Source organism: Balaenoptera ricei, chromosome 5 (assembly GCF_028023285.1).
Source record: "Balaenoptera ricei isolate mBalRic1 chromosome 5, mBalRic1.hap2, whole genome shotgun sequence".
In the NCBI taxonomy this organism is placed as follows: Eukaryota; Metazoa; Chordata; class Mammalia; order Artiodactyla; family Balaenopteridae; genus Balaenoptera; species Balaenoptera ricei.
Genome location: NC_082643.1, coordinates 1596546 through 1619924, shown reverse-complemented (window position 1 = coordinate 1619924; position 23379 = coordinate 1596546). Strand labels below are relative to the sequence as shown.

Genomic DNA, 23379 nt, shown 5'->3' with positions numbered 1-23379 from the left:
AACGATAGGTTATAATCTACTGATAACCAGTTTTTGGCACAGTTAATCACTTCCTTCTCCCTCATATGCCTTCTGGACATTGCTTCTAGGACACCAAATGCTATCGGCTTTTATACTACCCCACTGGAAAATTCTCTCCATAGATCTTTGCTGGTCTCTTTATTCTCCCTTACCTCTTGATGTAGAAATAACCTGGGCTTCAAGATCTCATCATATCATATGGCTCTAACTACCGTTTTTTTGCTAGTGATCACCAGACAGCACCAAGCCCACTCAGACATGTATTTATAACTGCCTGTGTGGCTCTCTGGTGGATGTTTCAGAACCATCCTAAACTTAACATGCAATCTCCTGAACTCCTCAACCTCCTTCCCACTAAGTTTGTTTCACCTGAAGTCTTCTCCAGCCTAGTCCCAGGCTCCAATATATTTTGCCTGAATTCATGCAGTTCTTTCTTAAATTGCCTCTTTGCTTTCACCCTCATCACCTAGAGTCTACTCACAACACTGCAGTCAGAGGCATTTAAAGTCAAAATCAGGTCCTCTTACTCCTCTAATCAAAGGCCTGCAATAACTCCCTTTCCCACTGAGTAAGCAATAAAGATCTTGGGATGACTGACAGGACCCTACATCATTTGCCCCTTAATTATTTTTTCTGTTAATAGTCCTTATGTTGTTTAGTATTTCTGTGTGTATTGGCCTTCTTGCTGTTCTTAGAACATAACAAACATTCTCCCGTCTTAGTGTTTGTGCAATGTCTGTTCTTATTGCCTAGATGCTCTTCCCACAGACATCTGTGTGGTCACCTCCCTGATCATCCCCAAGAGTTTGTTCAAGTATCACATCCTCACTGAGACTTAACCTAACAATCCCTACTAAAACTGCATCTTCTACTCCAAACCAGTATTCCTAATTCCCTTTGTTCTGCATTTTATTTTGTTTTTCAAAGCATATATTGCCTTCTAACACACCACTGATTTATTACAATTATGTTATTGGTTACTTTCTGTCTTTTCTTCCTTAGAGTGTAAGCCTCATAAGAGCAGGATATTTTTATTGTTCACTGATGTAGCCTAAGTACTTATAAAAGTAGCAACAACAAAAGCCTTAGCACTTAGTAACTGCTCAAAAAACACTACTTGAATGAATGGACATATTTTAATACAAACATTTAAGATTTGCTATGTAAAACAATATGACAAAACTATTTCTTAGAAGTATAATTAAGTCTGTTCTATTGAAATATAAACCTGGAAATATTTCTGGATATTTTAGAATGATTTTTGGTAATGCTCTAACTAAATTAAGAATAGTTTCTGGTACCCTATTTTTAAAGCAACATGAAAGAATATGTATAAATCTTTGGCTGCAATATTAAAGTCTAAATAAAAACATTCCAAAAGTAAGTTAACATATGTTGTGCAAATTTAGTCTTTGAATTACATACATGGCATTAAGAAATGTGTTAAAGTTAATAAAGACCATTTATGACAAACCCACAGTTAATATCATACTCAATGGTTAAAAGCCAAAATGTTTTCCTCTAAGATTAGGAACAAGACAAGGATGCCCGTTCTCACCACTTCTTTTAATACAGTATTGGAAGCCCTAGCTAGAGCAATCAGACAATAAAACAAAACAAATTATTCCAAATTGGAAAGGAAGAAATAAAACTGTTATTACTTGCACATGACATGATGTTATATATAGAAAGCCCTAAAAACTCCACAAAAAACTATCAGAATGAATAAATAAATTCAGAATAGTTTCAGGATACAAAATTAATATACAGAAATCCGTTGCATTCTATACACTAATAATGAACTATCAGAAAGAGAAATCAAGAGAACAATACCATTACAATTTTATCAAAAGGAATAAAATATCTAGGAATAAATCTAACCACAGAGGTGAAGGACCTGAACTCTGAAAACTATAAGACATTGATTAAGGAAATTGAAAACAATATGAATAAATGGAAAGATATTCCATGTTCATGGATTGGAAGAATTAATATTGTTAAAATGTTCATGCTACCCAAATCAATCTACAGATTCAGTGCAATCCATATCAAAATACCAATGGCATTTTTCACAGAGCTAGAACAAATAATCCTAAATTTTGTATGGAACCACCAAAACAATTTTGAGATAGAAAAAAAAAAGCTAGAGGAATCACATTCCATGACTTCAGGCTATACTACAAAGCTACAGTATTCAAACTAGTAAGGTACTGACACAAAAACAGACACATAGATCATTGGAACAGAGTAGAGAGCCCAGAAATAAACCCATATACTTATGGTCAATTAATCTGCATCAAGGAAACAAGAATATACAATGGGAAAATGACAGTCTCTATAATAAATAATGTTGAGTAAACTGGACAGCCACATGCAAAAGAATAAAACTGGGCTATTTTCTCACACCATATACAAAAGTAAACTCAAGATGGATTAAAGACTCAAATGTAAGATCTGAAACCATAAAACTCCTACAAGAAAATATAGACAGTACACTCTTTGGCATTGGTCTTAGCAATCTGGGGGATCTGTCTCATCAGGCAGTGGCCACAAAAGCAAAAACAAACAAATGGGAACTAATCAAACTTGAGAGCTTTTGCACAGTGAAGGAAACCATCAACAACAAAAAGGCAATCTTCTGAATGGGAGAAGATATTTGCAAATGATGTATTCAAAAAGGGGTTAATATCCACAATATATAAAGAACCCGTATAACTCAATATCAAAAAAACAAACAAACAACCTGATTTAAAAATGGGCAGACGCCCTGAATAGGCTTTTTTTTTTCCAAAGAAGACATACTGATGGCCAACAGGCACATGAAAAGATGCTCAAGATCACTAATATTCAGGGAAATGAAAATTAAAACTACAGTGAGGTATCACCTTATACCTGTCAGAATGACTACCATCAAAAAGATAAGAAATAACAAGTGTTGGTGAGGATGTGGAGAAAAAGAAACCCTTGTGCACTGTTGGTGGGAATGTAAATGGGTGCAGACACTTTGGAAAACAGTATGGAGTTTCCTCAAAAAATTAAAAAATAGAGCTACCATATGATCCAGCAGATCCACCCCTGGGTATTTATCCAAAGAAACTGAAAACATTACTTCAAAAAGATATTCACCCCAATGTTCATAACACCATTATTTACAATAGCCACAATATGGACGCAACCTAAGTGTCAATAGATGAATAGATAAAGAAGATGTGAGTTTATATCACAATAACATCACATAGGTTTACTGATGCAGAAAGGCCAAAGCCATCTGTTAAAATTTATGTTAAGCTTCATCACAGAGCTCTGATTCTCTTGCTATATTAAACCAGAATTGAATTGGGGAAGGATGCAGTTTGATGTGATAACACACAATGAAACATTACTCACCCGTAAAAAATGGAATTTTGCCATTTGCAACAATATAGATGGATCTGGAGGGTATTATGCTTAGTAAAATAAGTCATACAGAGAAAGACAAATACCATATGATTTCACTTGTATGTGGAATATCAAAATAAAACAAATGAAAAAACATAAGAAAAAAGAAGCAGACTCACAGATACAGAGTACAAACTAAAGGTTACCAGAGGGGAGAATGGTAGGTGGAAAGAACAAAATAGGTAAAAGTGAATAAGAGGTACAAACTACCAGTTATAAAATAAATAAGTTACAAGGATGTAATGTACACCACAGGGAATATAGTCAATATTTTACAGTAACTTTGTATTATACCAAATACCAAATTACTGTGTTGTACATCTGACACTAATATAATACTGCAAGTCAACTGTAGTTTAATAAAAAGTTAAATAATTACAGTGCATATGTTAAGTGCTGTAACAGAGAAGTGGACCAGTGCTACAGGAGCACAGAGGACAACCAGAGAAGAGATGACCACTGCCAGCCAGAGAGTAGGTTCAGTGAGGGGGTGACACCTGAACTAGAATTTAAAGGAAAAGTAGAAGTAGGCCAGGTGGAGGAAATGGGAAGACCATTTTCCATGTAGTGAGAAAATCATAGAGGAAGAGAGCAACACATGAAAGAGCTGGACAAAGTGACTTCTAGCAAGAGTTCAATGTGACCAGAGGTAGGATCATTTAGAGGAAGATGATCTTGGAAAGATAGTCGGGGAAAGTAGACACTATCCTATAGAACAAATCCTATAGGATAAGCTACACTATAGTGATGTGTCATTAAAGGTTTATGAATAGAACGTTACGCCAGATTTGCATTTGAAAACAACTAGCTTTAGAAGCAGTATAATTGCGTAACTGGGAAAAGCAAAGAAAGAAGCCTCAGGAAAACCAGGCATAAGACCATTGTCAAGAGACATGAGGGCCTTAACTTCAGACACTGGGAATAGGGATGAAGACAAGATGACACATGCACAAAATATTCAGATGATGGAGAAAAAAGGATTTGGAAATTGAGTTGCTTTGGGGAATCAGGGCAATCTGCTAGCATGATGAGAGCAGAATCCAGAATGCAGTGCCTCCGGGAGTGGATGGAAGTAAGGAAGGGGTGGCCATGAGGATAGATGACTCTTTCCAGGAGCTGGAAGGTGCTGGGAAAAGCATCAAGGACACAGCAGACTTTAAATTCCTCAGCTACAGCGAGCATCTTGGAGGTGTCAGTCTGTTTCAGCTTGTGTGGGAGGGGCAGGAAGTCCATCTGAAGCGGAGAGTAGGTTCTGGGATTGGAGGCAAGCTCGCCAGTCAGTCGGACGTTGGGCTCTGCTGCTGCTGATCGTAGACATTGAGCTGCTCTCCCCTCCCGCTTTGCTTTTTAAATCTAGGTGCTTTCCTTGGACTTTAGTTTGAAAAGATGGAAGGAATTAAGTATCCTTCTGGTTCAAAAATTTAAAGAAAGATTTGTGTCAAAGTTAACAGGGTCAAAGTTAACCCTGGTTTAAAATATATTAGTAAATTTGAACATTTAAAAATATGGAAACATTTGCCTGTCAGAAATGTTGCAAGTCAAAGGAGGGGCCTATCCTTCTGTCAGTTACCTCTGTAAAGGGAAAACTGGAACCAAGCAGAAGCCTCCAGGCCCCGCTCCCGCCAAGTACAAAGGCCCCTGCACGTCTCCTGCCTCTGGTCGTAGGAAAGCTGAAGTCTCCCAGGCCTCCCTGAGTCACAAAGAGTGGCCTCGAGCAGTTAACGATCAGGAAAACAGAGTCACAGACTCAGTGTCTGATGCACCTTCCTGAGTTGTTTTACAGATACTGTAACTGCCACCAGCGGGAAAAAGCCAGACTGCAGCCATGACATGAGCTACTCCAACTTGAGCAGTAGTGAGTCTATGGCCAGCACGATTCCAAGAACTGGCCTCAAGCGAATGGGATTAACACGATTGCTCATAATAATCTATGTCTTTGTGGGCATCAAAATAATTGTAGCTTGCTCTGTAGAGGAGCAACTAAAATTGTCAGCAAAGAGATGCTACGGACCCATGTTGACATCCTCCGGTCTGAGAATACAGCGCCCCATGTCAGCATGAAGAAGTGACAGAAGATGGACCTTCACCCCTGATCCCATAGAAATGGAATGATGTCTGACGGGGGATTTTTAAGCAGCTCTTTGCAGGAAACCGCCCTCAGCAGGAAGCCCCTTTCCTTGTCACTTTAGCAAAGCTACATTGTAACTAGCTTTTAAACTAGGCGCCCCCATGCTCTGCTCATCTCCAGACCAAACACACCATTCAAATCTTGTGATCACACAATGCCTTGCCTAACCTGTTGGTTTTTTCCGTAGATCAAAGAGGTAAAAATGAAGAATAAGTAATGAACAGATGACCAGATCCCTTCCCTAGCTTCCCTTTGAGTAATCTGGCAAACAAAGTGTGTGAACAAGCTGTGTGAACAAGATAGCAGCTAAAGAAAGGTCACAAGGAGTTGACAAGCCTGCACACAGTGGGGGGCGGCGATAGCTGTGACCGCCTGTCTCCATGATTAACTAAGATTACTTCCTTTTTTCCCTTTAAAAGCTTTCGTGGCCCAGCAGAATATTTGGAGTTCGTTTCTGAGAACACTGAGCCTGCCTTCTCTCTGATTAATCTTTTAATCAGAAAGATTGCCAGCTTTCTGATTAAAAGCATTTTCCATTTCTACCAGCACTGGCCTCTTGGGTGTTGACTTGGGAGTAGAAAGCAGCGGGACCTGAGTTCAGTAACAAACCCACTGCTAGGAGCCTAAGGAGTGCAGGGGGCATGTCCATGCCTGACACTCCCAGTCTGAGCTGGAGAACTAGGGGGAAGAGTGGGAAATGGACAAGGATGAAGATACACCAGCTCAAACCGCATCCTTTTCCAATTCAATTCTGACTTAATATTAGCAAAAGAAGCAGAGCTCTGTGAAGACACGTAACATAAATTTTAACAGATGGCTTTGGACTTTCCTCATCAGTAAATCTACTAATGTTATTGTTCTTAAAAGATTCTGTATATATTATTTTTATATATTTAGATAACCATTATAGAACAATAAACTTGTTCCTAACTGCTGGATATAATTTTAACTAAATTAGTTTCTATCAAAACGACTTTAAGACATATAAGCTAGTGTTGTTTCAGTTGCTCTTTGTTATGTGTGACATATCCTATTATTCTGGCTAAAAGAAATTTTACTCTATAGCAATTACTTCTTAACGTAATTTTGTATTCGCATCTTATATTAAATTTAAATATAAATATGTTTAAAATAAATAAAAGCTAACTAAATTATTAATATACATTTTGAACAAAATCATTCTTAAATAACCATGGTAAAGATCAATACACTTCCAGTCAATACATTTATGGAGAACCTATTATGTACAGGGCATTATTTTGGGTACTCTTCGGAATATGAGTCAGATGGTATAGTGCATTAAACTCAGTTTTGTAGAGGAAATAAAATACACATATATATTTATTAAAATAAAAAGGGCATCTGGAGTATGAGGTAAAGAGGAAGCATTAATTATCTTCTATGAATGGCATCAGGATAAAGGTAGTTCTTCCAGATGAGGGGATTCATATATATTACACACTTATTCCAGAGACTTGTTCAGTGTGCATTTTCTTATTGATGCACAAAACACTTTGTAAGAAAAGACAAATGTTAGACTTACTTTACTGATAAGATTTTTTTAATCAGTTTTTAGTCAGTTTTTTGACCATCTTAGCTAATAAATGAGATATGTAAAACTCCAAATAGCTGTCTTATTCAAACATCATGCTCTTTCACCTATTACATTTAGAAAAAAGCTAATAATTGAATTGATTTTGAAAGAAGAATGAAAATTCAACATGGAGAATAGAAAGAAGAGAAGGAATTTTTTTTTTTTCAGTATGGAACCTTTAGCTTAACGTGATTACGGTACATCTGCAGTAATGGAGTAATCCTTTTACAAATGCAACTAGAAGAAATGATGACACAATTAAACTGGCATTTGGTGTGAATCCATAGGTGTTTAAACTTCAAATCCAGCCAAGAATTTTGTTACAATCTCTTTCAGCTTTGCGTCCGACTCTTCTGACTGAGATCTTTCCATCAGCCCAGATTTTGCCCAACAGGGTTTGGTCTTGGCTGATAACATGAAACAAGAAAGCATTCTCAAACTTTGTGATCTTGCTGGGCTCCAGCTTATCAAGATACCCCTGACATCTGCATAGATAACAGACACTTGCTCTTCAATAGCCATGGGACTCATGTACAGGTCTTGAACTTCTTTTGTTAAATCTATTTCTACATGTTTTATTCGTTTTGATGATATTGTTAAGTAGAATCATTTTCTTAATTTTATTTTCAAATTGTCCATTACAAGTGTATATAAATACAGTTGATTTTTGTAAAAAAAAAGAAAAAATAGCCATGGGACAATACCGTCCTTGCCTCAGCAACTCGGTCAGACGCACACCACGACTCAAGGGTGGTTGAGTGGCAACATCGAGGTCAGAACCAAACTGGGCGAAAGCAGCAACCTCTCAATACTGAGCCAATCCCAGTTTCATGGTACCTGCCACATGTTTCATGGCCCTGGTTTGCACAGCAGATCTGATGGGATACAGACAAACCAACGTTAATGGCAGGATGGATACCTTTGTAGAACAATTCAGTCTCCAAGAAGATCTGTCCATTAATGATGGAAATGACATTCGTTGGAATGTAAGCAGACACAACACCAGATTGTCTTTCTATGACTGGTAAAGCAGTCAATGAGCCACCACCAAAAGAATCGTTCATTTTGTCTACTCTCTCTAGCGGTCAGGAGTGTAGGGAGAACACATCACCAGGACAGGCTTCACGACCAGGGGGTCAGCGGAGCAGCAGAGACGTCTGACAATAAGCAACAGCCTATTTAGATAACTCATCGTAGATGATCAAAGCGTGTTTGCCATTATCCCTAAAACATTCTCCCATAGAACATCCAGAAGAAGGAGCCAGGCGCTGAAGTGGGGCAACATCCGAGGCAGTAGCTGAAACTACAATAGCGTACTTCATGGCGTCTGCATCTGTAAGTCTCTTCACTAACTGAGCAACTATGGCTCTTCTGACCAATAGCAACGTAGATACAGTACAGCTTCTTCTTTTCCTCAGATCCATCATTGACTCATTTCTGGTTAATGATTGTGTCAATAGCAATTGATGTTTTGCCAATGTGTCAGACGCCAATAGTCAGCTCACGCTGACCTCGACCAATTGGCACCAGCTGTCCACAGCCTCAATGCCAGTCTACATTAGTTCCCGCACAGAGATTGGGGCTTTCAGGCTAACTCGCCTTTGCATCTTGGAACCAACTGGACCCTTTCCATCAGTGGCATTACCAAGGGCATCTGCTACAAGACCCAAAAGCTCCTTGCTGACTGGAACATCCACAGTAGCTCCAGTTCTGGTCACAATATCTCCTTCCTCAATTAGTTTATCATTTCCAAACACGACAACACCAACATTGTCAGGTTCCAAGTTCAGAGACATACCCTTTAAACCTGAAGAAGACTCTACCATTTCTTCTGTTTGAACATTTCTCAGCCCATGTACATGGGCAATACCATCACCAATACTTAAAAACGTGCACAGTCTCTTCAAGGTCAACAGAGGTGTCACCAATAATAACAGAGGACACCTCAGCAGTGCCAGTCTTCCGAAGACGAGATATAGAGGCATGGAGATTCCTTGCAGCAGCGAAGGATGATCCCAAAGCATTTTTGGAGACCATCCCGGCCTGCCCAGGGAGGGCGCGGGCCACAGCCGCTGCGACACGCACGGACTGCATCTTTGCAGGTCCTCCTCAAGTGCTTCCTCTGCGTTCGCAGCCTTGGGACTGACTGGGAGAGTGGGAGCTTTGGTTCAGAAGGGCATGAGCAAATCTGAAGTCAAGAAGTTTTAGGGATGATGTGGGTAATAATGGGTGTTTTTCTCTCTTGGATATAGGATCTATGCAGAGAAGTACAGTAATAGATATTTGAAAAATTATTTTGTGCCCAGATGGTAAATATCTTTGAATGCTGCAATGATGACTATGCCTTATTCCAGAGATAACTGGACGTTCTTGCAAGTTTTTGATCAGATAAAAATAAATAAATAAAAATAGAGTATGCGGAACTGTACTTAAGGAGTACAGGGAAAAGTGGAGGTAGGTAGATTCTGAAAGAGAGATCATTAGGACATGAACCGGAGTAATAGGAACATGGTGGTGGGGAGCAAATGAGGAAGTCATTTCAAAGGCAAAGAGAGGGACTTCCCGGGTGGTCCAGTGGTTGAGACTTTGTCTTCCAATGCAGGGGGTGCGTGTTCGATCACTGGTCGGGGAGCTAAGATCCCACATGCCTCATGGCCAAAAAACCAAAACACAAAACAGAAGCGATAGTGTAACAAATTCAATAAAGACTTTAAAAAAAAAAAAACAAAAACAAAGGCAAAGAGAGTCTTGAATAAAACATAAGGCATATTATTGGACTGTTGTCAGATATTGTAGAAAATGAAAATCGAGAATTAATGAAAAAATCGTCTGGCAAATTGTTTAATTCTAGATTACTAAAATTAAAAAATCCTTCAAAATGTTCAAAAATTTTAAGAAAACTATAAATTTTAAAAAATAATTAAAAACTGAATGATCGTCAGGAGTAAAAACAAAGATGTATCAAAAATGTTAACAGCTGAGCTTCTAAAAGAAAAAAATTTTTAAAACATTCTATTTATGAGAGATTTGTTGAGTGCTTACAAATAAATATTTGGAAAAGATATTGACAAAAATTTTAAAACATAAAAAGAAAGCAAGATAAAAAACACTAAAAATTATAAGCCACAAAAACTTTTCAAAATATGTGCACACAAGTTTCATATAAAAAATCTGCAATGACACACTTTAATGGGTAATGTCCACCTATATTCTCCATTTCTGAGTGTATCATCTTAGCTACTGACACAATAAAACAATGACAAATGCCTCCTCAAAAAGCCTGATTTTCAACTACGGTCAACTATTAATTATCTAAGAATACATGGAACAGCTGGAAAATTAACACTGGTTTAATTACCATAATATATTTGAAAAGTATAAAGAAATCAAAATAGCTACGAATCAGTAAAATTACTATTCTTTTTTTTTTTCCTATCAAGTCTTTTGTATCAGCATAATGTTGTAAACTGAATACTTAATTTGTGATCGGGAAACCGCACTCTTATCGCAGCTCTGGCTTTAATCCGCTGGGTGTAATGATCATGCCAATTTCTCTTCAGTTTTCTTCCTGATTTCTAAAACTTGAAGGAGCTGAAGTAAGATGCTTAAATATCAGTATAATACTTTCAGAAAAAGAGGTTAAAACAATCTTAAAAATATTCCAAATAATTATTAAGGTTAAAGAGGTTACTTACAGATGTGAAATTCAGAAAGCATGTGTTTTCTTTCTGAAATAAAAATGCATATCCCAGTTTGATGGCCAAAGGAAAATTCTTCCATAATAGGTAGTTCATCCTTGTGGATGCATGTGAAGGGAAGCAAACTATGCCACTTTGGCATATTGATTATTTTGGATTAATGTTATTTAAAAAACAGCAGGAGCAAGAAGGACCCTCTGATGCGCCTTTGTTCCTGACGAAAGCAGGACATAAATGTTCCATGTGAAAGGTACCCTCTGTGCACCAGGAGTACAGAGAAGTACTTCTTACCAGAGAAGGGAATTCAGGGCAGAGAAAGCTGGATGAACAAACCATGTTACTTTTTCACTAATAAGCCACTCCAAGCTCAAACCCCTTTATTTTTGTCAATTCTTCACAAAGTTATTGACTCTTTGTCAAAGATATAAAATCTGCCTCCTTTGGTCATTTACTTGAGTCTCATATTTTTATGAGCTCCCGTACATAAGAAATTAAATTTGTTTTTCTCCTGTTAATCTGTCTTATGTTAATTTAATTATGAGACCAGCCAAAGAACCTAGAAAGGACATTTGACATTATGTATATGGCTGCATTAACCATGAATGTCTGTGTCCTCTGGACATTTGTAAGAATCTCTTTGGGTGTCCACCTAGATCCTGAACCATAAGATATGGGCCCACTTCAACGCTTTTGCATAATGTCAACCATTTTCTCACAACATTTCTACAAATTTACAAACCAATAAGAAAAGAGTAAGCACGTCTTTGCTCCACATCCTTATATTTGTCAGACTTCTGAATTTCTGCCAGTATAGTGGTTAAATGATATTTCATTGTGGTTTTAATTTCTAATCCCCTAATTTCTACTGAGGTTAAGGAATTCTTGTTCTACTTTTTTGTTCTTTTCCTTTGAATTTGCAAGATACACATAGCAATATCTATTTTGGGCTTTTCAGTGTTTTCCTATAATATTTTGGAATTTTATACGTCAAAATATTGTATAGGTTTTGTTAGATTAAATCCTCAGATTTTAAAAAATTTGGGGTGCTAGTATAAATATTGTCTTTAAAAAATTATGTTCTCTATATTCTTCTGGTAGGTGAAAAGTAACTGAACTGATCTTGTACATTGAATGTCTAAAATCTTTGCTAAACTCTCCAATCTTAATTTTTTATCTATACTTTCATCTAGATTTCTACCAAAATCATTATACCATGTGAAAATAATGACAACTTGATTTATTTTCTAATATTTTAATATTTAATAAGTTCATTCCGTCAATTAAACCTCATTTGGCCATGAAGTATATTTATTTCTCAATAAATTGCTACATTTGGTAGCTAATGTTCTGCTTAGAATTTTTGATCTGTGTTTATAATTGAGTTTTATTTATAATGCCTTCATCCCAATATTTTTTACTGATTTTAACATCAATGCTACATGAGTCTCATGAAATAAGCTGTAGATTCTTCACTTTTCCTTTTCTTTGGACAATGGGTTTAATATCACAATTTATTCTCTAAATGTTTTTAGAACCCACTGGTAATGCCTTTTGTGAGTTGGTTTTCACCTGTTGGAAGATTTTTAAACTACTGATTCAATTACTACAATGGTTATCTACTTCAGGTTTCATATTTCTCCTTCAGTTAATTTTGGTAATGGAATTGTCCATTTCATGTAAGCTTCAAAATGCATTGACATCAAGTTAATAATATATTTTTATCACATTTATTTCTCCAGCTTCTGGCATTATGTCCTCTTTTCACTCCTAATGGAGTTTGTTTATATTATCACTTATGTTCCCTTGATGAACCCTGCTAGAAGTTGATCCTGTTTATTTTATTTTATGCTTAAGAATAAACTTTGGCTAATATGATTCTAAATATTATATGTTTGTTTCATTATTTTTTTCTGAACTTTTGTTTTTCCTTCCTTTTACTTTCTTATTTTTATTCATTAACTTTCAGCTTTTTTCATATTAAACCTATACATTTCCTTTCAGCATTACTTTAACTGCATCCCACAAATATTGATATGGAGTGCTTTTGTTATATGTCAGCTCCAAATAAGTCCTAATTTCCATTATGATTTTAAATGCAGTAAGAAATTATTTCCTAGTATATTTTATTTTTTTAATTAGGTGGGATTCATTTTACTTTTATTATTTAATCTGCCTAATTATATTATTGTCAGTAACATCATCTGAAGGAAAGCAGTCTTGAAATTTGTTCAGGTTTATTCAATGTTACAAAATCTATGTTGAAGAAGCTCTCAGATTGCTTGAAAATAATAAACATTTTAAAGTTGTTGCAGGAAACGTTTTATATATGTTTTGGCAATGTTTTATATATTTCATGAATTCTATTCTTACATTTATTATGTACTTCCTTTCTTCTGCTTACTTAATGTATAATTTCTTCTTCATTTTCTATATCTTAAGGAGAAAGTTCAGATCATTAACTCCATACCTTTTTCTTTTCTAATATAGGCATTTAGTGCTCTAAACATCCCTCTAGGAAGTATTTTAATTACATTGCACAAATATTGATTTGTTGTGTTTTCATTTTTATTCTGTCAAAAATACTTCTAATTTTTCTTTCAAAGTTGTCTTTGACCTATAGGTTATTTAGAAGTATACTTTCCAGTTTCTAAATATTTGGAGGGTTTTTTTTTTTAGTTACCTTTCTGTTACTGATTTTTATATCAATTCCTTTGGTGAGAAAAGATACCTTGTATAATTTGAATCCTTTAAACTTGTTTTATGGCAAAAAAATATGTTCTATCTTGTTAAATATCCCATGTTCACTTTAAAAAGATGTGCATTCTGGTGTTTTGGAGTGGATTTTTCCATAAATGTCAATTAGGTCAAGTCTGTTTGATAGTGTTGTTCAAGTCCTATAAATTATTCCTGGTTTTCTACATAGATGTTCTTTAAACTATTAAGAGCAGGGTGCTGAAACCTCAGATTGTAATTGTGTCTTCAACTGTTTTTCCCTACAGTTGTATAACATTTGTTTCATTTATTTTGAAACTTTATTTTGCAATTTATAAATTGCATACACCTTTAGGATTGTCATATCTTTTTGATGAATTAATCACTGTATTTGTTTGTTGTCTATTGCTGCATAACAAATAACTCCAGAATTTAGCAGCTTAAAAAACAAAAATATTTTATCTCATAAGAATGTGAGTCATAAACCTGGGCATGTCTTAGTTGGTGCCTCCTTCTCAAGATCTCACATGAATTTTCAGTCCTACGTTAATATACCTATAGCAGTGGTCTCCTGTGACAGCTTGACTGTGGGTGAGGATCCACTTCCAAGCCTTCTCGCTTGGTTATTGGCAGCCCAAGGCCCCTCACTAGATGAGTCTTTCCACAGGAATGACTTATGAAGAGCTTCTGGTTTCCCCATGGATGATCGGGCAAGAATCTGAAACATAAGCAACCCTCTTTTCAAACCCTGATCACAGAAGCCACGTCACATCACTCTGCCACGTTCTACTTTATGTCAGCAGATACATCCCACACTCCAGGGGAGGTAATTACACAAAGACCTGAGGATCAGGTGGTGGAGATGCTTGGAGACCACCTTAAAGGCTACCAAGCTTGGTCCTTATCTTGAGCACAGCGTAAGTAAACACCCTTAGGGAAGGAAATAGCCAGCCATCATCAGCTTACCTCAGAAGGTCTCTTACTCTCTAGAATTTTAATTCATCTAGTCCTTGTGGTTTCTCCAGACTTCTGATGTCTTCAAAATATTAGCTTTGTAAGAAAAAATATTATTTTTGTAATGCATCTGTGTTTTCTAGTTGTTGCACTGAGATCTGCCCTTACCTCCTAGCTGGAAGTGAAACATTTTATCTTAATATATTCTTCATTCTTAAGGTTCAATTTGGTTCCTTTTCAGGACTCTTCGTTCATTTTTATGGGATCTCTTTTCCTTAATTATATTTTCAATTTTCTCATATTTCAGAAAATATATGTTCTGAAAACTCTATTGATAACATCTGCTTAAAAGTGTTGAGGGAAATATATATCTCATGCTTTAATATACCTGCAAAGAAATTCATAATCCTCAGAGGTTAAATATTAAATGAAGGCAGGAATCCATAAAGGTTTATATAACCCTAAAGCTGGCTTTTTCTTAAAAGTAGAATCATAATTTATGTTTTAATAATTTACACTGTAGTGTATCAATCACAGGCAGAAAATATCTTCAAGAAAAGAGTGTGTGAAAAGTGGATTGTATGAGGGGAAAATGCTTTTCCACCCCTAGGACAATATATTCAGAGGCACAGTGTTTGTCATATGCCATCTATTCTGAAAGGGAACATTCTCGTCCCCCATGGAACAAGATATTTTGGTTTTGTAATAAAAACCCTCTACATTGTAGCCTCTGTCTACCTATTCCAGTTTTCTAGTCACTTTCTCTGTTGTACTTAATGCTCTAATATCATTGTTTATATTTTTACATACTTCATGTTATTCCATATCCCGATACATTTGCTTGCTGTTTCTTCAGTCTGATAGTTCTCTTTCCCTATTTCTCATGGATAATTCATACTGTGTATGTGATTGCTTAACATTTGTTCCAACCTCTCTCTCTAGTATGTCTTCTTGAATTGTGGAAGCCAGAAAATTAAAGTGATATTTCCCTAACACTTTTGCCTCTCATGTAAGTCTATTAATCTTGTAAGTCTTGAGATCAGAACTTAATAACTAGGGAGAGAAAGAATGGGAGATTATAAGACATTGATTTTGTTAAAATCAAAGACAGATTTAGCTTCTGATTCAGGCAGCTTCCTGATGGTAGCAGAACAGTGTGGCTCTAGAGTGAATACTTGTGTGATCATTTCTCAGATCAGCAGATGGTTTCCTGATTATAACAGGTGTAGCAACTCAATTAACAACCCAGTCCTGTAGCACAGTTTTGGGGAATTTTTCTGGAAGCTTAGACTACAGTCTATTTCATCAGTACTCCCGATGATTAAATATCATTTAATGGTCCATGACAAATCCCTTTCTCTTTGAACAATTTGGAGAGAATTACATTCTTTGAAATAATAACCCCAGTTGGCATACCCATGCTTTAAAAATTGGCTCAGGTAATATCTCATCTCATTCAATATTTCAACACATTATTTTAGTACATTTTTTGTAAGTCCTCCACAGAAAGCCATGCTGTGTTAACAGTGTGCATTACTTAATTGTATTGACATTGTATCTTTTCAAGTCTGTTTTCCCCATTTCACTCTAAAGTATACTCCATAATGATAGAGATAGAGTGGGATAATCAAATAATTAGCTCAGAAATCCCATTAGGGGATTGCAGCTAGAAAGGGAACATTAGGGGGCTTTGGGAGACCACAGTAAGTTAATGATCACTCAAGAAAGCAGGTTTGCTTAACCACAAAACCAAGCCGGCTTGCGTAGTGACAAAACCATGCAACAGAAGCATGAGACATGTCTCAAAACAATAAAACAATGGTGGCGTGAGACCCACATCCTGCCCAGTGAGCTCAGTAAGTTAATGACCCCTAGGACATGCCCTTTGCACACATAAAAAACAATAATTTATGGAAAGGTGGCATTTCAAAGTGAAAGGCCCTCATTGTACTGAGACCTGAAATAATTTTTCCACAGTGCCATGACAGTCGTGGCTTGACCGTGTAGGGACAAGAAAACTCCCCTGCCCGACCTGGAGGCGGAGCTGCTGATGCAAGTGCAATGTCTACTCAAGAATGGGGAAGAAGGTGGTCCTTCCCTCTCTCCACTTCTCCTGTGATTATAAAAACGTAGCCCGCTAAGTACTTGGGGCAGAGCAACACTCGCCTGCCTGCTTGTAAGCCTCAAAAGTGTCCTATTCTAATAAATCACTTCTTATCTATCACTTTGCCTCTCGCTGAACTCTTTCTGTGCTGAGACATAAAGAACCGGAGTTCCTTGGAGCCCCCCGAAGCGCCACCTAGCGGTTTCAATTTCAGATTAATATCAAGGAAGTAGTTTAAAATAAACGTACACGGAACCTCACTGTGGCATGAAGTCCTGATCCACTGGCATTGCCTTCACGTCACCTCTTTTTTCATCCCGTATATTTATTAATTAACTATCAAACACGAACTCCATCTCTCATTTCACTTTACTCCTCAATTTTTTAAAAACTGTATCTTTATACTTACAGGGCAAAACTATTTGAAACAATCATTTCTTGCTGTAAGTTGCTTGTTTATACTTTTAGTAAAAATTCTTCCCTAATATTTAAAGTCATTGTATTGATAGAAAACCCACTAATTGCAATTATCATCTTAAGTAATAGATTAGTTGATGAATTATTTGTTGTAATTATAAGTCCTAGGCCGTAAGTTGCATTATTCACATTTTGTATTATTCACATTTTAGATGAGGAAATTTTGAGGCTTCTGGAGCCTCAGTAATTTTGTCAATACCCAGAAAGAGCTGAAGAGAGAAATCACAACTAAGTCTGATGAACTCCGCAATCAGCATTATCAATATGTCAAAACTTCTCATACAGGTGGGCCTCTGGGGTTTCTACAAGTGCATCTCAGTGACCACCACAGAGGAAGGGGAGCTCAAATGTGTGGTGGGTTAAGCCTCCCTGTGTCCTAATTCATACAGCTATACTTTAAAAAATCTATTTTATATATGGGGTTTTGACAAAGATTCTCCTCTTGATCAAACTTCAGTCAGGCTCCTCTGAACCCTATTTTCAGTGAGGCCTTGACCTTTGGACTTCTGTGTTTGTCCTTGCATCACCCAATTTTAGCAAATGCTAAGTGAGTTTAGTGAGAATCCCCACCCTTGATATCTGATCACCCTGGTCACCGTCAAGCCTGTTAGGTCAGTCTAGCCAGGTGGCCCCTCACCCCTGATGTTTCCTCGTAGTGACTTTCCATTCACTGACCGCCGGCCCCCGATCCCTTCACTATAAATTCCCCCTGCCCAGGCTGTATTCAGAATTGAGCCCAGTTCTACACTTGAGGCAGGAGATAGATGGGTACCAGGCTGAGCAGCAGGGGGGAGGAGAGCCCTGCCCAGATAGAAGGTAAGAGACCACATATTCCTCATTCTGGACATCAAGGAGACCTTCCCAACTACACATGCGCGGAAAGCCTCCTTGGAGGTCCAAAAAGGGAGGGAGCGCCACCCCAAAGTAGGTGATGTCAACCTACCCATAGTCCTCTTTGCTAGAATCCACCTTGGCTAAGAGATGCCTGTGCACACACAGGAGGACCCTGAGATTAACCAAACACGGACTTTGAATCAGGCAAAGCCAGACGATTGGTCAAAGGAAACCCGGAAGAAACGCCCCATAAAAGTGATTCAAACTACCACAAGGGCACGACTCTCCCTCTGAGCCCGCCCGTGTGTCTACCCACACGTACTCTTTATCCTCCTAATAAACACTTTACCTGCTTCACTACTTTCCATCTCGATGTGGAAATTCATTTCTACACAGCTGACGGGCCAGGACCCTTGTCACTGGCCGCTGGTCTAGTGGCTGGGATTTGCTGCTCTAACTTCCACAGCCCGACCTCAATCTCTGGCCGGGATCTGAAACCCTGCTTCAAGCCGCTGCAGGCAGAGGCCACCTGAGATCACACTGAGGTGTCCTTTCCGCTTTTAAAATAGTTCCTGTATAAAATCTGTTTTTACCACTTGAACTACTTTTAGGCTTTGGTTTTCTTTAACAGTCTCCACTTAAGATGTCACAGGTGGAAAGCATCATACAGCAAAAACTTCTAACCTATTGATGGTTGTTACATATGCAATATATCTTCATATAGAGGTTTCCTAAAAATAATTGATCCTGTATATTAGCTGCCTGTCAGTTTTGTAGCGTTTGACTACTGACTCTAGAAACAGTAATCTTAGATTTTTTAATAGTATGATCATAAGTAATTGAGATTCTAAAAGTGATGTGCTACCTTAATTTCTTTCCAGGTAACAAATGCTTGTAAAATAACCCTATAGGGAATAGGAGCAGGCAACTAGGTACGAGAAGAATTCATCTGCAAATCAAGCTTAGCCTTTGGAGTTATTAACATAACACGTATCAGAGCTTTGAACATCTGTTTGTTAAATCAGCTTTTATTGCTGATTCCCTTGGAAAATAACATTTGCAAATGACTACTACTTTTATGGCTTTGCTATTACCTGGTAAGCATATTGCTAAGAATTATTTAAGCCATTAGGGGCCTTAACATGGTATTACTGAATTACTTTATTGATCGTTTTACTTTGATTTAAGGACGATTTGCTCAAGTCATATATCATATTACATTTTGCTCTTAAGATCATTACATACAATTATGAAGCACCTAAATCAAGGAAACATAACTTATACATAGGCCTTTTATTTAAGATTAGAGTTGATTTGATATAGTTCTATATTAGCCCAGAAAGTCAACATGAGACTCTGTCTATTGAAGATTTCTTTGTAGAATGTGCACCTTTAGTCAGTGGGGAGTATTCTGTAAGGGAAAATTTGAGGCAGGAGGGTAAGCTGTAAATTTCATTCGATTTTGTCCAAGGACCTAACTCTCAGACATAATTGTATGTGTTCATAGGAGTGTCAAAAATTGATAAATTGCTCAAGCCCTACAACATGCTGAAGAGATTTCAAAATGGCAGACTACCACACAACGGAAGAAAAAAACATATGCACCACGGACCGTGTCTTCTCTCAACCAGCACACCCCAAGTAAGCAGATAATTCCTCAGTGTCTGTCCCACTGGAGATTATCAATGGCTCTAAAATATTCCTATTTGCTGCATCTCTGTCTACTCTCACACAGCTTAAATCACTTCATCATGCTCTGAACTGTCACAGGGACAAGTTAAAAACTCAGCTTTCTTTCACTAAGATGATATTTGTTGGGATTGAAGGTTGAAAAATACTAACTCAAGATTAATAAGGTAGATCTTTTCATTTAAAGTCCAATATGAAGAATAAACCAAGGATTCAAAGTATCTTAATATGGCTAACAGTAATCCAATAGTGATTCCAGAATTTTTGATCCCTAAAACAATGAGACTAGCAAAGATTTAATAGATTAAAATAATCTACTTTCAGGTCTTCTATAAGATTTTTTATTCTATTGAGAATCGGATGAAACTCCATTGGGACTACATTGCCTCTGACATGTACTAGTTTAGCCACCATACATATGTTATCTCATTTACAACACTGGTTGATATCTAGTCATAACTATAATTTGCAGATGAAGAAAATATATCTCACGAATTAAGATATTTCTCTCATAGATTCCATACACCAAAACCGAGCAAACTCCAATGGGCTTCGTGAAGTGTAGAATTAAATTCACCCCATTTTGTCTCACAGAAGATCCGAGATATCTCCTTTTTTCTCTATTTCTCCTCAGTTTTCATGGTAAATGGAAGCGTAATGTAGTGATTAGACCAAAGGTTCTAGAACCAGACCTTATGGGTTCCAATCCTTGGCCTTCTACATACTAGAGCTGTGACTTTAATACAGTGATTTAACTACTTCATGCCTCAGTTTCTTTATCTGTGAAATGGAGAAAATAACAATTCCTAACAAGTAATAGTAGCTGAGACGACTGAGTTAATAGAATTTGCAGAAGTACTGAGATCCATATAAATTAAAGCTGGAGATAACAGAGAACCTGATTGATTTATTTTGTTCAGCAAGTAGTTAGAGGTGGATAATGGTGCTATCAAAGAACCAGTCTGCCTCGACACTTTTGCTGGACCATTCTCTGTATGTGACTTCTCTTATCCTTAGAGCAGGATGAACACTGCCCACGCATATGCATGCCTGCATATCTGACTTTATACGCAGGAAGAAGAGGATTAGCCAAGCAGCAAAAGGAGATCCTCTGGAGAAGAATAAAGTTTATATCTCATCAGCAAGAACAGATTTAAATGTGTAGCCTAGCTGCAGAGAGGCTGAGTAATAAATGCTTTAGTTTTATAGCTCCTATGGGAGAGAAAGAGAAATGAATTGGTTATATTCAGACTGAGGGTTGAATAAGTCAACAAAATACACTACAGGTACATGATAAGAATGCAATAAATGTTAGTAAATAGAGCCATGTCTTCTCTCCGAACATCTTGCATTAGATTACTAAACTTACTCATCAGCACTTAGTCCAGAGTTTATTTGCAGTTTTGATTCAGTTGATTAGCTCAGTTTATTTCTGATCCCAATCTAAACTTCCAGGAGAGTGATGTTCAATTCCATGTTGGTCAAACTTCTATTCCTAAACTGGATATCTTCAACTTAGTTTGTGGAATATGGTCTTACTGCTGTTTTTAAAGCAACCATATATGCTGGGATTGGTGTTGATTGGTGGTTGGGGGGAAACGGGTACCTATAATGAAGGATGTGTGTTATGTCTCCCAGAATACATATAAAATTGATGGTAATTTCTGTTGGTGATTTCTAAGATATCAGAGAACAAGTGAAATCTAGCTTACCATGCCTGGTATATCACAAAAGGGATTAGACAAATGGCCATTAAAATGTTTGTTGATATTATTATTTCTGCAATATAACCATAAAACACTGTTTCAGACTCTAAGAGATAATATATTACTTATATGTGACAAAATATATTGCTACAAGTTTATTTTGCTTATGTCTAATACGTCAAATGCCCTAGTTCTTTGAAACATCATGTACGTTTGTGCAAAATACAGTATGTTAATTGGATGTCTGCCTAAAAATCTATGCTCTCTCAACAGTAAATAATTCATTTACCTTAAAGCATATTATAATTAGTATTATTGGAGAAATCTGACCACACATTTTAAAAACTAATCTGATATGTAGAAGGAAATTTCCATTTTATTTTATTAGTTTATAATCATAAAAGAATCGATTCATTTTCATATCCTATATATGGCTTTCTTAAAGTTAATAAGGCATAATAATTTTTCTAATATATATTGACTATTTCTAATATGTCAAATGCCCTTTCCAATGATATCACTAGAAAGGACATCTGATGTATTAGGAATAATCAATGAATATTAGCAAAAATTATGATGATTTATTAACTATTTAAGAAGATGATACATGGAATATGAGAGTGAAATTACATGTATTATACACATATATAAAATACATATATATATACATACTAGGTGGTTTTACCTATAGAGTTTCCCATAGTCTGGATGTTGCTGATTGAATCCACTTGGTGTGGCTTCGTGTTTCTTTTCAAAGAGGTTTTTCTTGTAAACTGGTAGTTAGCTTTAGAGTTTTGATCAGATTTGGGGTTGATTTTTTTGCAAGACTACATCATAGATGCTACTTTAAATTCTATCAGAAAGCACATAATGAGTAGTTGCCTCTTTCTCTATGGTGTTAGCCCTGATGATCTTTATATCATTTGATCTATTATTTCATGTTAAACTGTTGCATTCCATTGCAGTTATTACTATTTTTTAACACTCTTTTTTTCTTTTTAATGAGCAGTTTTAGGTTCACCGCAAAAAGGAGAAGAAAGTACAGAAATCGTCCATTTACCCCCTGCCACTATACATACATAGACACCCCCATTATGAACATCCCTCACAATAGTGGTACATTTGTTACAACTGATGAACCTATATTGACACATCTTTATCACCCAAAATCCGTTGTTTACATTAGAGTTCATTCTTGGTGTTGTACATTCTAGTGGTCTGAACAAATGTGTAATGACATATCTCCACTGACATAGTATTATACAGTAAATACTGTATAGTATTATACAGCATTTTCCCCATCCTGAATATCCTCTGTGCTCTACCTATTCAATTTTTTAAATTTTTTTAAGAAAAAATAATGAAAGAATATTAAAGGATTATTGCTTAAAATGTTACATGGAAACATGAAACTGGCTAAGTTAGAAAAATAGAAAGAATTTTTGCATTTTAGAGACACATGCTAAAACAAATATGGATGAAAAAAAGTGTTAACTGGAATTTGCTTCAAAGTGACTCTGGGAAGGGATGAGGTGGAGAGGACTATAGAAAACGTAATATTGATACTTACTGAGGTGGGATAACTACATGATGTTTCTTTATACTACTTCCTCTATGTCTCAAGTTTTCTATAATTAAAAGTTTAAAAAAGAGGAGAATGGGGGAAAAAATAAGTTATGCTGGGGATCCTATAGAAAGGAGCTTATTGAAGCATTGTTTGTTCACATTTCACATGATGTCTCTGTAGAGCCTAGAATTTCACTTTAGACCAAGGGTTGAATCAAAAAGAATAGGAGAACTGGCCAACATGCCTGTGAGAGTGAGAAAACTTATTTACAAATGCACCACAGCCAAGTTATATTCATGAAAAGTTCCAAATATCTGTCACCTACCCTAGCCATCTGTTTAGTTTCCTCATCCAATATTTTTCACATTAGAATATGGCAGAATTTCTGTTCTAAAAAGTGATGATATGTGATGGTAAAATGACTCAGTGTGGATGACTTAGAGTACCTTAAAGAAAT

At 36.6% G+C, this 23379-nt stretch overlaps 1 pseudogene; it reads right to left on the bottom strand.

Moving 5' to 3' along the window:
• Nucleotides 1-7472: 7472 nt before the first annotated feature.
• Nucleotides 7473-9275, bottom strand: LOC132366744 (ATP synthase subunit alpha, mitochondrial-like; annotated as a pseudogene).
• Between the last annotated feature and the right edge of the window lie 14104 nt (nucleotides 9276-23379).